We start from the raw sequence: 13418 nt of genomic DNA, 5'->3' as shown, positions 1-13418 counted from the left end.
CACGTGCTCCCCAAGACAAGAGGGTACACAGTTTGTTAATGAATAATTGATAGGTTGCATAGTTTGGCAGCCATATTGGATTGAAGAAAAATGTTAAATAATGTTTTCTCTGGAACTACTTATCCTTTCAAAGTGAAACTTTGCAATTATCATCTCACACCATTGCTGCATATAGGGTAAAAAATATGTCATAAGTCACATGGTTTGGCAGCCATCTTGGAGAGAAAAACTCACCTTATCCAATAACACGAAGCTTCACAAGCATGATCGACTACCAAGAGACAGAATCTAAATTTATGATGTCATAGGTCATGCGGTTTGGCAGCCATATTGGATTGAAAATTAATAGCTTCAAAAATCTCCTCCAGAATGGCTCAACTGATCGAGGTGAAATTTTACAGGTATGACCATACCACTTATCCATGACAAACAAAACGTTCCCCACTCTTTTTTTTAATGTTGGTCACATGGTTTGGCAGCCATATTGGATTGAAGGAAAATATTTAATAATGTTTTCACTGGAACCGCTTCATCAGTCAACATGAAACTTCAGAGTTGTGATCTAGTAGACATGGGGAATGTACATTTTTGAAATTTCAACGTGATGGGACACAAGGTCTGGCAGCCAGAATTATTTAATTGTTTGAATCTGAGAACTTTTAGAAGTTTTTTTTTATTTTTAATAAGTCTCACTTGGCTGCACCTGGATGCATTTGAGGGTACAGGAGTAGCAATTCATTTGATACCTACGATGGCATCAAGAAAAAGGTCTCAACTGTGTACATAATAAATATAAGGAACGTGGCCTGTTCCTAGGTCCATAACTTGTCAATCCCACATCGTAGAGAGACGTGTGGGGCCTCGTTAGACTCGGGAAAGTCCCAGTTTACCCTCTGTACCCATGTTGTCAACATTTATTACTTCGTGTTCAGGTTATTTAAACACCAATTCAATTGATATCGACTATGTATTCAGGAAAAAAGGCTAGCTGCGTATGTAATAAATAGATTGAATGCAGCATGTTACTCGGTCCATAACTCATCAATCCCACATTGTAGAGTGATGAGCAGAGCTCCGTATGACTCGAGTGAGTCCTGGTTTACCCTCTGCACCCATGGTGTCAGCATTTATTACTTTTTTGTCATTAAATCTTCAACAAACCTTTATAATGAGATTGTGGAGAACACAAATTAATAAAATGTACAATTTTTTTAACTGTCTTTTTCATCAAGTTTAGTTCAAGTACAAAGTGTACGAGGACAGGCTTTGCATTTTCAAATGCTTTCTTGTGAGTTTAGAGGCAGATTGAGATTTTTTGAGGCCTTGGACACAAAAAATGTGTTGGCTATAATGCCTAAAATGAGGAATCCATGTTATTTTCTCCCCAAAAAGCCCAGAAAAGAGGACTCCGTGTTATTTCCGCCCAAAAAGAGCACTCCGTGTTATTTTCACCCCAAAATGCTCACAAAAAAGGACTCGATGTTATTTTCGCCCAAAAAAAATGCCCACAAAAGAGGACTCCATGTTATTTCTGCCCAAAAAAGGAGGACTCGGTGTTATTTCCGCCCCAAAAAGAGGACTGTTATTTTTGCCCAAAAAATTCCCACAAAAAAGGACTCCGTGTTATTTCCACCCAAAAAAGAGGACTCCATGTTATTTCTGCCAAAAAAGAGGACTGTTATTTCCGCCCAAAAAAGAGGACTGTGTTATTTTCAGCCAAAAAATGCCCACATAAAAGGACTCCGTGTTATTTCCACACAAAAAAGGACTCCGTGTCATTTCCACACAAAAAAGAGGACTCCATTTTATTTCCGCCCACAAAAGAGGACTCCATGTTATTTCCTCCCACAAAGGAGGATTTGGTGTTATTTCTGCCCACAAAAAAGGACCGTGTTATTTTCACTCAAAAAACGCCCACAAAAGCAGACTCCATGTTATATTCACCCAAAAAAGCCCGCAGAAGAGGACTCCATGTTATTCCCGCCCACAAAAGAGGACTCGGTGTTATTTCTGCCCAAAAATGAGGACTTCTTGTTATATCCGCCCACAAAAGAGGACTGTGTTATTTCTGCCCAGAAATGAGGACTCCGTGTTATATCCGCCCACAAAAGAGGACTCCATGTTATATCCGCCCACAAAAGAGGACTCCGTGTTATTTCTGCCCAAAAATGAGGACTCCGTGTTATTTCCGCCCACAAAAGAGGACTCCGTGTTATTTCCGCCCAAAAAAGCAGACTCCATGTTATATTCATCCAAAAAAGCCCCAAAAAGAGGACTCCGTGTTATTTCTGCCCAAAAATGAGGACTCCGTGTTATTTCTGCCCACAAAAGAGGACTCCGTGTTATTTCCACCCAAAAAAGTAAACTCCATGTTATACTCACCCAAAAAAGAGGACTCCATGTTATTTCCGCCCACAAAAGAGGGCTCTGTGTTATTTCTGGCCACAAAAGAGGACTCCATGTTATTTCCGCCCACAAAAGAGGACTCTGTGTTATTTCCGGCCACAAAAGAGGACTCCATGTTATTTCCGCCCACAAAAGACGACCCCGTGTTATTCCTGCCCACAAAAGAGGACTCGGTGTTATTTCTGCCCACAAAAGCAGACCATGTTATATTCACCCAAAAAAGAAGTCTCGGTGTTATTTCCGCCAAAAAAGCAGATTCCATGTTATATTCACCCCAAAAAGCCCAAAAAAGAGGACTCCGTGTTATTTCTACCAAAAAAGGGGACTCCGTGTTATTTTTGCACTCACTTTGCTAATATTGCTTTTACTCGACTTCAAAAAATCTGGAGGAATTCCCATATTTTATTGCCTCTTCCACTCTTTGGAAAAAAATGCCATATTAACATGTTCCAGTACCAATCAGCTTGCTATCGCTTGCCAAGCCAGCCGTTCCTTATCAACCATTTCGGCGGAGTGATTGCTTAAGCTACTTAAGCTTAAGCTACATGGCGAGTGCTCTAGAAGCTGCTTGGTGATGGAACATTCACGGGGGATACGTTCCAGGAAAAACCCACGAATGTTGAAACCGCGAATGTGGGGGCATTGTTTCAATGGGAAATGAGGGATAGGTTCCAGGCGATTTCCCGACACGCGAAAAATCCGTGAATTTTGGGGTAAAATCCGCGAGTGTGGGGGGAAAAATCTACGAGTGTTGGGCGGGGGGGGGAATCTGTGAGTGTTTTGTCATTATTTCAATGGAGACAAGGGGGATAACGTTATCAGTTCACGGTTGTTCCTGGTTCATGAAAAAGGCTGCAAATGGTGACACCAACAAAGTCGGGGAATTGGTATAATGGGGACAAGGGGGATAATGTTATCGGTTTGTGGCAGTTCCTGGTTCATGAAAAAGGCCGCCAATGGCCACACCACCATAGTCAGGGAATTGGTACAATGGGGACAAGGGGGAAAACATTATTGGTTAGCGGTGGCTCCTGGTTCAAAGGGGAAAGTTTTTTTTTCAGTTTAAAATGTTTCCGACAACGAATGCACGATTACAGTTTCATTAAACATGCTTACAAATTTAAAAAAAAAACAGACAACAATAAAACCAGGTACCGTTTCCAATTAATTGGAGAATACATTTAAAAGTCTCTTAACCATTCTGTACCACACCGCGAAACGAAAAAAAAAAAACATCATGTACCGTTTCAATTTCTTATTTAACTAGCACAGCACACGTAACTTTGCAAAATGATGAAGATGAGGATGAAGATGAACCGTTCAGGTCCACAGGGTGGCCAGGAGCATTGTCAAGCAGCAGGAGTAGCTTGAACGAACGGTTCTTTCCTGCCATGTACCTTTCGACCTGAGGAACTAAACAGGTATGGATCCAGTCCATAAAAAGTTCAGACATCACCCACGCCTTCCTGTTCGCCCTCCAGCATATGGGCAGTGCCACTTGTTTTTGTTCTTCAATGCACAGGGGGTTAGGGAACGGTGGAGCATCATCGGCTTTACCACAAAGTCCCCTTCAGCGTTTGCGCAGAGGAGACGCGGTACCCAGTCCTTTGCGACCCTGAAGCCGGCTGCTTTGCTCTCGCGCTGTGAGATGAACATTCTGGTCGGCATCTTTTTCCAAAACAAGCTCATCTCATCAGTGTTAAAGACCTGCCTCGGCAGGTACCTCTTCTCCTCAATGATGCTCGCGAGTTCTGCAGGGAATGCCTTGGCCACATTGTGGTCCGTGGAGGCATGCTCCCCAAGGAGCTTGACTCGTGTTTTGTGGGTAACTGCGGGAGGGTGAGTAGTCCGCATTATTTGTGGGGGATTTTTTTACAGATGGTGCTGTATTCGGCAGCTGATAATAGATGTGGTGAAGGATGTCATTGTGTAATTTGTCCATATGAAGTTTGCTGCTAATGACAATAATAGACATGCTGAACGTTTCCATTCTATAACTCACATGACATGATGTCTTTCCTATCTACAGGCAGATTATACTGATCGTTTATAAAATGTAACAGCTTAGATGGTGCTGTTTGTAGCAAGATGGTCATTTACACGAAGATGCGCTGAATGTTTCCATTGTGTATTGTCCGTATGTGGCGACCTGTTAATGTCTAGATACATCAATAGATCATACATGGTAAGTTGGAGGTGACAAAAAATGGGTTGGTGGGAATCAAAACTCGATATATATTTATTGGATGTGATCGGAAGTGAAACTACATGTGGAATCCTGGAGGATGGTGATGTGCCTTTCGGTGAAAGAAAGCTCTTGACGTCACGCAGCCAATTGACTCGAGGAATGCATTGTATATCGGCTGCAGGTCGCTCCAGTGGTGTGTGTGTGTGTGTGTGTGTGTGTGTGTGTGTGTGTGTGTGTGTGTGTGTGTGTGTGTGTGTGTGTGTGTGTGTGTGTGTGTGTTCCATTACCAATCAGCTTGGAGCGCGCTTGCCAAGTGGCTTAAGCAATCAAGCAAGCACACAAACAAAATGCTGGCTGTTTGGTAACTGAACCAACCCCAGGTGTGTTCCATTATCAATAAACTTGTGATTGCTTGTCAAGCCAGCCATTCCTCATCAACAGTGTAGAATGGTGGAATGCTTGCTTGAGTGCTTAAGCCACTTGGCGAGCACTCTACAAGAAACTTGGTAACTGAACGCATCCCAGGTCTAACAGTCTGTGTGTCAATCCTTGCGAGTGGAATGGAAGTGAAACATTGCGTTTTTAAAATGAATTAAACTTTCCATCCAATACGGATTTTGATGATACTAAAATGGGTCTGTGGGTTTTCACAAACAAAACAGGCCAAACCCGTGAAATTCGGGTCACTTGCCATCTATGATGGATGCTGTTGGTGTTTTCATTCTACAAGTAACTCACGGGGGATACACTGAATCCGCGAATGTAGGAGCACATCACAAATTGTCAATCGTGAATACACAGAACCAGCGAATGTTGGAGCACTTTGCAAGTTATCAACCGCGAATACAAAGAACCCGCGAATCTGGGAGCACATCTCAAATTATCAACCAAGAATACAAAGAACCCGCGAATGTGAGAGCACATCTCAAATTATCAACCACGACTACATGGTACCTGCGAATGTTGAAACCGTGAATGTCGGGGTCTGGGTGTATTTAAAACCTCCGAGTTTATTGACATACTTCAAACCTCATTGCTTATTTAAATACTGAAAACCACATCATTTATTTGAATACTTAAAACCACATCATTTATTTGAATACTTAAAACCACATCGTTTATTTAAATACTTAAAACCACATCATTTATTTGAATACTTAAAACCACATCATTTATTTGAATACTTAAAACCACATCATTTATTTGAATACTTCAAACCACATCATTTATTTGAATACTTAAAACCACATCATTTATTTGAATATTTAAAACCACATCATTTATTTAAATTCTTAAAACCACATCATTTATTTGAATACGTAAAACCACATCATTTATTTAAATACTTAAAACCACATCATTTATTTGAATACTTAAAACCACATCATTGATGTGAATACTTAAAACCACATCATTTATTTGAATACTTAAAACCACATCATTTATTTGAATACTTAAAACCACATCATTTATTTGAATACTTAAAACCACATCATTTATTTAAATACGTAAAACTACATCATTTATTTGAATACTTAAAACCACATCATTTATTTGAATACTTAAAACCACATCATTTATTTAAATACTTAAAACCACATCATTTATTTGAATACTTAAAACCACATCATTTATTTAAATACTTAAAACTGTATCATTTCTTTAAATACTTAAAACCAACATTTATTTGTATACTTAAAACCACATCATTTATTTGAATACTTAAAACCACATCATTTATTTGAATACTTAAAACCACATCATTAATTTGAATACTTAAAACCACATCATTTGTTTGAATACTTAAAACCACATCATTTATTTAAATACGTAAAACCATATCATTTATTTAACTACTTAAAACCACATCATTTCTTTAAATACTTAAAACCACATCATTTATTTAAATACTTAAAACCAACATTTATTTGTATACTTAAAACCACATCATTTATTTGAATACTTAAAACCACATCATTTATTTGAATACTTAAAACCACATCATTTGTTTGAATACTTAAAACCACATCATTTATTTAAATACGTAAAACCATATCATTTATTTAACTACTTAAAACCACATCATTTATTTGAATACTTTAAACCACATCATTTATTTAAATACTTAAAACTATATCATTTCTTTAAATACTTAAAACCACATCATTTATTTGAATACTTAAAACCACATCCTTTATTTAAATACTTAAAACCAACATTTATTTGTATACTTAAAACCACATCCTTTATTTAAATACTTAAAACCACATCATTTATTTGAATACTTAAAACCACATCCTTTATTTAAATACTTAAAACCACATCATTTATTTAAATACGTAAAACGACATCATTTCTTTAAATACTTAAAACCACATCATTTACTTGAATACTTAAAACCACATCATTTATTTGAATACTTAAAACCACATCATTTATTTGAATACTTAAAACCACATCATTTATTTAAATACTTAAAACTATATCATTTCTTTAAATACTTAAAACCACATCATTTATTTGAATACTTAAAACCACATCCTTTATTTAAATACTTAAAACCAACATTTATTTGTATACTTAAAACCACATCATTTATTTGAATACTTAAAACCACATCATTTATTTGAATACTTAAAACCACATCATTTGTTTGAATACTTAAAACCACATCATTTATTTAAATACGTAAAACCATATCATTTATTTAACTACTTAAAACCACATCATTTCTTTAAATACTTAAAACCACATCATTTATTTAAATACTTAAAACCAACATTTATTTGTATACTTAAAACCACATCATTTATTTGAATACTTAAAACCACATCATTTATTTGAATACTTAAAACCACATCATTTGTTTGAATACTTAAAACCACATCATTTATTTAAATACGTAAAACCATATCATTTATTTAACTACTTAAAACCACATCATTTATTTAAATACTTAAAACTATATCATTTCTTTAAATACTTAAAACCACATCATTTATTTGAATACTTAAAACCACATCCTTTATTTAAATACTTAAAACCAACATTTATTTGTATACTTAAAACCACATCATTTATTTGAATACTTAAAACCACATCATTTATTTGAATACTTAAAACCACATCATTTATTTGAATACTTAAAACCACATCATTTATTTAAATACTTAAAACTATATCATTTCTTTAAATACTTAAAACCACATCATTTATTTGAATACTTAAAACCACATCCTTTGTTTAAATACTTAAAACCAACATTTATTTGTATACTTAAAACCACATCATTTATTTGAATAGTTAAAACCACATCATTTATTTGAATACTTAAAACCACATCATTTGTTTGAATACTTAAAACCACATCATTTATTTAAATACGTAAAACCATATCATTTATTTAACTACTTAAAACCACATCATTTATTTGAATACTTTAAACCACATCATTTATTTAAATACTTAAAACTATATCATTTCTTTAAATACTTAAAACCACATCATTTATTTGAATACTTAAAACCACATCCTTTATTTAAATACTTAAAACCAACATTTATTTGTATACTTAAAACCACATCATTTATTTGAATACTTAAAACCACATCATTAATTTGAATACTTAAAACCACATAATTTATTTGAATACTTAAAACCACATCATTTATTTGAATACTGAAAACCACATCATTTATTTAAATACTTAAAACCAACATTTATTTGAATACTTAAAACCACATCATTTATTTGAATACTTAAAACCACATCATTTATTTAAATACATAAAACTACATCATTTATTTGAATACTTAAAACCACATCATTTATTTGAATACTTAAAACCACATCATTTATTTAAATACTTAAAACCACATCATTTATTTAAATACTTAAAACTACATCATTTATTTGAATACTTACAACCACATCATTTATTTAAATACTTAAAACCACATCATTGATTTGAATACTTAAAACCACATCATTTATTTGAATACTTAAAACCACATCATTTATTTGAATACTTAAAACCACATCATTTATTTGAATACTTAAAACCACATCATTTATTTGAATACTTAAAACCACATCATTTATTTGAATACTTAAAACCACATCATTTATTTGAATACTGAAAACCACATCATTTATTTAAATACTTAAAACCACATCCTTTATTTAAATACTTAAAACCACATCCTTTATTTAAATACTTAAAACCACATCATTTATTTAAATACTTAAAACCACATCATTTATTTGAATACTTAAAACCACATCATTTATTTGAATACTTAAAACTATATCATTTCTTTAAATACTTAAAACCACATCATTTATTTGAATACTTAAAACCACATCATTTATTTGAATACTTAAAACCACATCATTTATTTGAATACTGAAAACCACATCATTTATTGAAATACTTAAAACCAGATCCTTTATTTGAATACTTAAAACCGCATCATTTATTTGAATACTTAAAACCACATCATTTATTTGAATACTTAAAACCACATCATTTATTTGAATACTTAAAACCACATCATTTATTTAAATACTTAAAACCACATCATTTGTTTAAATACTTAAAGCCACATCATTTATTTGAATACTTAAAACCACATCATTGATTTGAATACTTTAAACCACATCATTTGTTTAAAGACTTAAAACCACATCATTTATTTGAATACTTAAAACCACATCATTTATTTAAATACTTAAAACCAACATTTATTTGAATACTTAAAACCACATCATTTATTTAATTACTTAAAACCACATCCTTTATTTAAATACTTAAAACCACATCCTTTATTTAAATACTTAAAACCACATCATTTATTTAAATACTTAAAACCTCACAGTTTATTGAAATACCTGCACTTAAAAACTCATGGTATTTATATACTTAAAACCTCATACCTTATAATTATTTAAATACTGAAAGCCTCATACCTTTAAATTCATGGTATTTCATCAATGATCTCTCTGGAAAATCCTCTTTATCTCTTTGCTGATGACTCCACTCTCTGCCGTACCATCTGGTATCCCTCAGACCGGCAAGCAGCAGCTTCTTCGCTCTCTGCAGATCTGGGTAAAATCACAAACTGGTCCAACACGTGGAACATGTCTTTCAATCATGAAAAATCTCACACTCCCACTTTGTCTCTCCGAAAGGACCGTTTAGACCCCCCCCCAACTACTTTCTCAACAATCCTCTTGAAGAAGTCTTTTCATTCAAGCTTCTAGGTCTCACTATCTGCCATGATATTTCCTGGGAAAGTAACATTTCCAACTTGGCCCTAAAAGCCAGTCGCCGCCATTTAAACGCTTAAGTTTTTGGCTGTGTCGACAATTATACGAAGGTGTTTCAAAAAATTGCACCACGTTTCGTTCCAGTGACACACACATGATGATACGAATGCCTGTCTCCATCCAGCAATGGAGGTTGGAACCACTCCATGGTGTGCTCATTGAGTGGTAATTTGTGCATACATATCATTGGCAATTCTGAATGTGAGGAACAAGGAGTAGTTATCCATTTCCAAAGGGCAGAAGGCATGAGTGGAATTTAAATTTGCAGACGAATGAGTATGCAGTTTGAGGCGTCATGCATGGACTGGGGAAGTATGTACAGTATAGGTGAACATAAAGGCTTGAAGAAGGCAGACAAACTGTGCGTGATGAATAGTATCCTGGGAGGACCATGGGAAAACATGTCTGCACAGAACATCACTCTTGTGGACAAACCAATCCGTAGTGGTCCATGCAAGATGTTTGATGATATTGGCATCAGCTCTGGCACAGCATTCACACGATTGTCGACTGACTCAACTGTCGGAAGACGTCATGCAGGTGGATGCCCAATATGCTTAGCAGTGGAACCTTACTCCAGCACTTCCATAATGAAGGGAATGACTTCCTGTCTCATATTGTGTCTGGAGATGGCATGAGTGTTGCAATATGAACGAAAATCAGAGACATAGCATGGAGGGGAAGTATTTTAACATCTCTTGTGAAGAAAAAGGTTCAACTCCAGCAGTATGTTGGTCGTTGGAAAAATCATGCTTATGGTGTTCTTGGACATGAACCGTCCATTTTTTATTTCACTTCAAGAACAACCATTGTATCATATTGTGACTCGTTCCACCAATTGTAAAATGCCATTTCGCAGACATTGTACCGTCGTGTGCTTCTGCAATAGGACAATTCCAGAACTCACACCACCCACATGAGGGGAGGCATCAACACCAAACTTAAGCGAGAGGTTGTCCTACACCTACTGAACAGCCCAGATATTGCTCCATCCGGTGAACACCTCCTGTTTGGACCCCTGAAGGAGGCCCTTTGTGACCAGTGCCAAAGGTGGTATGAGGATATCAAGAAGGCTATAACTGAGTATGGCTATGCATGAACCCTAAAACATGCTGCACTGCAGCATCAGAAAGGTGACATTGAGATGGGACAAATGCACCTCACTCCTCAAGGATTATGTTGAACAATGACCAGCAGTATGTATCCCCTGTGGGCTCCATAAAAAGCTTTGGAGAGCAGAGTGGTGTATTTTATTGACTCGCCCTTGTAATTTTCATGACAGCTCGCAGAGCTAGTTGTTTTGATCACCTTCGTTTTGTTTCCTTCAAATAGTATTGTAAAGATTGACCCAAAATGCAAGCACAAATATAAAGTATATTGACTTTCCCAAAAGTCATGCCTCTGTTTCCTAACCTTGGTTGAATGTTCTTTTGCAGATGGCTGCTGAGTTTCTGATGGCCTCGAAACCATCTGCAAAAGATGCATCACGGGTGAGTAATTTCATAGATTGGAACCATTAGCAAAGTGTGAGAAATGGAATTTCAGGATCGTGCGGTGTCAATTATGTGTTAATATAAAAACAAGTGGTCTCAAAAAACTTCTTGGAGAATGCTCACCTGTTTGTAGATCAATACGGCACGAGATCCCATAAAAGGTGAAATGCTGCTTTGACTGTTTGGAAAATATATTTGTGATATGTAAAAAAAAAAGCTTTGTATGCTACTTTGAAGGGCTTACCGACCAGGGATGGCAGCCTGATGAAAAGCATGAAAGACTGAGTGAGGCTGACGAGGCCTCCATCCATTGGTGTTTTTGTATCATTGCCTGATCATGACAAAAGCTAAACTACTTACCTTGATCGGTGAGAGATGATCAAGGCCTTTATATGTACTACTCATTCAATGACAACAATTATTCTCACATTCTTGTAGGTTGGCATGGGAACGCTTTTTTTCTTCTAAGTCTTTGACGGACCAGCTGGCCTGGCCTGGCCTGACATTCAACTAAGCGGAGCAGGAAGTTGCAATTTTTTGAGGGTGCCAGCTGAAGCTCGCCTACTCTTTGACGTTCAAATAATGCTAGCAAATGAGACACCCAGCTTAACGTCCATCCGAGGGACGTTGCATTTTGTGATGCAATGCCCCGCATGTGAAACGCCGATTCGACAGTTTCAGTCGAGCCAAGACTCGAACCCAGGCTAAACAGGCCAAAGGTAAGTGTCCGACCTCGACACAATCCTGTCGGAGAGGAAGGCCATTATTACCTCCGCCGCCGAAGGTGAAGGACGTTATGTTTTCACCCCTCTCTGTCTGTTTGTTACTTGGCGAAAAATAATTTTCCCAAGTGTGTTGGTCAGTCGCGTTTGTTTGTCTGTTGTTTGTCTGTCACACAATTTTTGGCCACAGTTTTCAAGAAGTCGTTCTGAAATTTTTTGTGTGCATAGGTGACCAGTCAAGGACAGCAACGCTTAATTTTGGTGACGATCCGAATCCGGATTCAGATCTGACCATTTTTTTAGTGATTCTTCACCGTTGAAAGAGAGGGCCAAAAACGATATTTAGCATAATATTTCAAAAGGTTGTCGATGGATTCACACGAAACTTGGTGGGCACTTTGGGAGTGCCACTCGAAAAAATTGATTCAATTTTGGTGAAGATCCAAGTCCAGATCCAGAAACAAGAATTGTTTTAATTTTTTAGTGATTCTTCACCATTGAGAGATGGGGGCCATGGGGCTAAACTAATATATAACACAATATCTCAAAACGTTGTGGACGGATTCAGATAAACCTTGATGGACAGGTTAGGTGTGTGACCATGAGGAATTGATTCGATTTGGTGAAGATCCAAATCCGAATCTAGAATACGGTAATTATTTAACTTTTAAGTGATTCTTCACCATTGAGAGATGGGGCCAAAAACGACATACAGCATAATATCTCAAAAATATATTGGGCCCGATATGTTCTCGTGGGTCAGGCATTGCGTGACAGAGGTATGCGCTGTACCGAGTGCCCTTCCAGTATCATCTGTGATTATGGATGCTGTTGCCTTTCTTATATTACCAAGAAGGCCGGTAGTTCTACAGTTGAGTGGATCCATTTTGTCGTGCTTGTTTTGGATTGGAGTAATGTTTCCTGTTATTATGCAGCAATTGGTCCACAAGGAAAGACCTGATGAAGAGAACAAAGGGGATGCAATTTGATCAGGTTCTGTTTGCATTATCTCATACTATATCTATCGTAGTTCTGTGATTTATGAAGAACAACAATGCCTCATTATTGACCACTTGGTACCAGATCTGTCAAAGTTTTTATATTTCAGGTGATACCGGTCAGACTCGGTTTACTAAAATGCACAATTCTCAGAAACTCTGTGGAAAGTTGTTAAGTGTCCCTTAACTATATTTGTCTTCTATGTTGTTTGTCAGGAAATTTATCCACACCAGTTTTCAACAAATCTAGCCATGGAGGAAGGTTAAGAAACCTGCAGATCTG

General features: G+C 36.4%; 1 long non-coding RNA gene across 9 annotated transcripts in view; it reads left to right on the top strand.

Moving 5' to 3' along the window:
* Positions 1-13418, top strand: part of LOC147031152 (uncharacterized) — a 297080-nt gene that overhangs the window by 270206 nt on the left and 13456 nt on the right. For 7 of the 9 annotated variants that reach the window (XR_015056691.1, XR_015056688.1, XR_015056690.1 and 4 more), the window contains one exon: positions 11359-13418. This exon is cut by the window's right edge and continues 4554 nt beyond it. This is a non-coding gene — a long non-coding RNA (uncharacterized LOC147031152). The remainder of the gene's footprint in view (positions 1-11358) is intronic. The other 2 variants (XR_015056687.1, XR_015056685.1) reach the window with 1 other exon arrangement.

This window comes from Eptatretus burgeri, chromosome 3 (assembly GCF_056783735.1).
Source record: "Eptatretus burgeri isolate ZD-2024b chromosome 3, Ebu_testis_v1, whole genome shotgun sequence".
NCBI lineage: Eukaryota > Metazoa > Chordata > Myxini > Myxiniformes > Myxinidae > Eptatretus > Eptatretus burgeri.
Note: the sequence above shows the minus strand (reverse complement) of the source record. Positions and strands in the feature narration are given on the sequence as shown.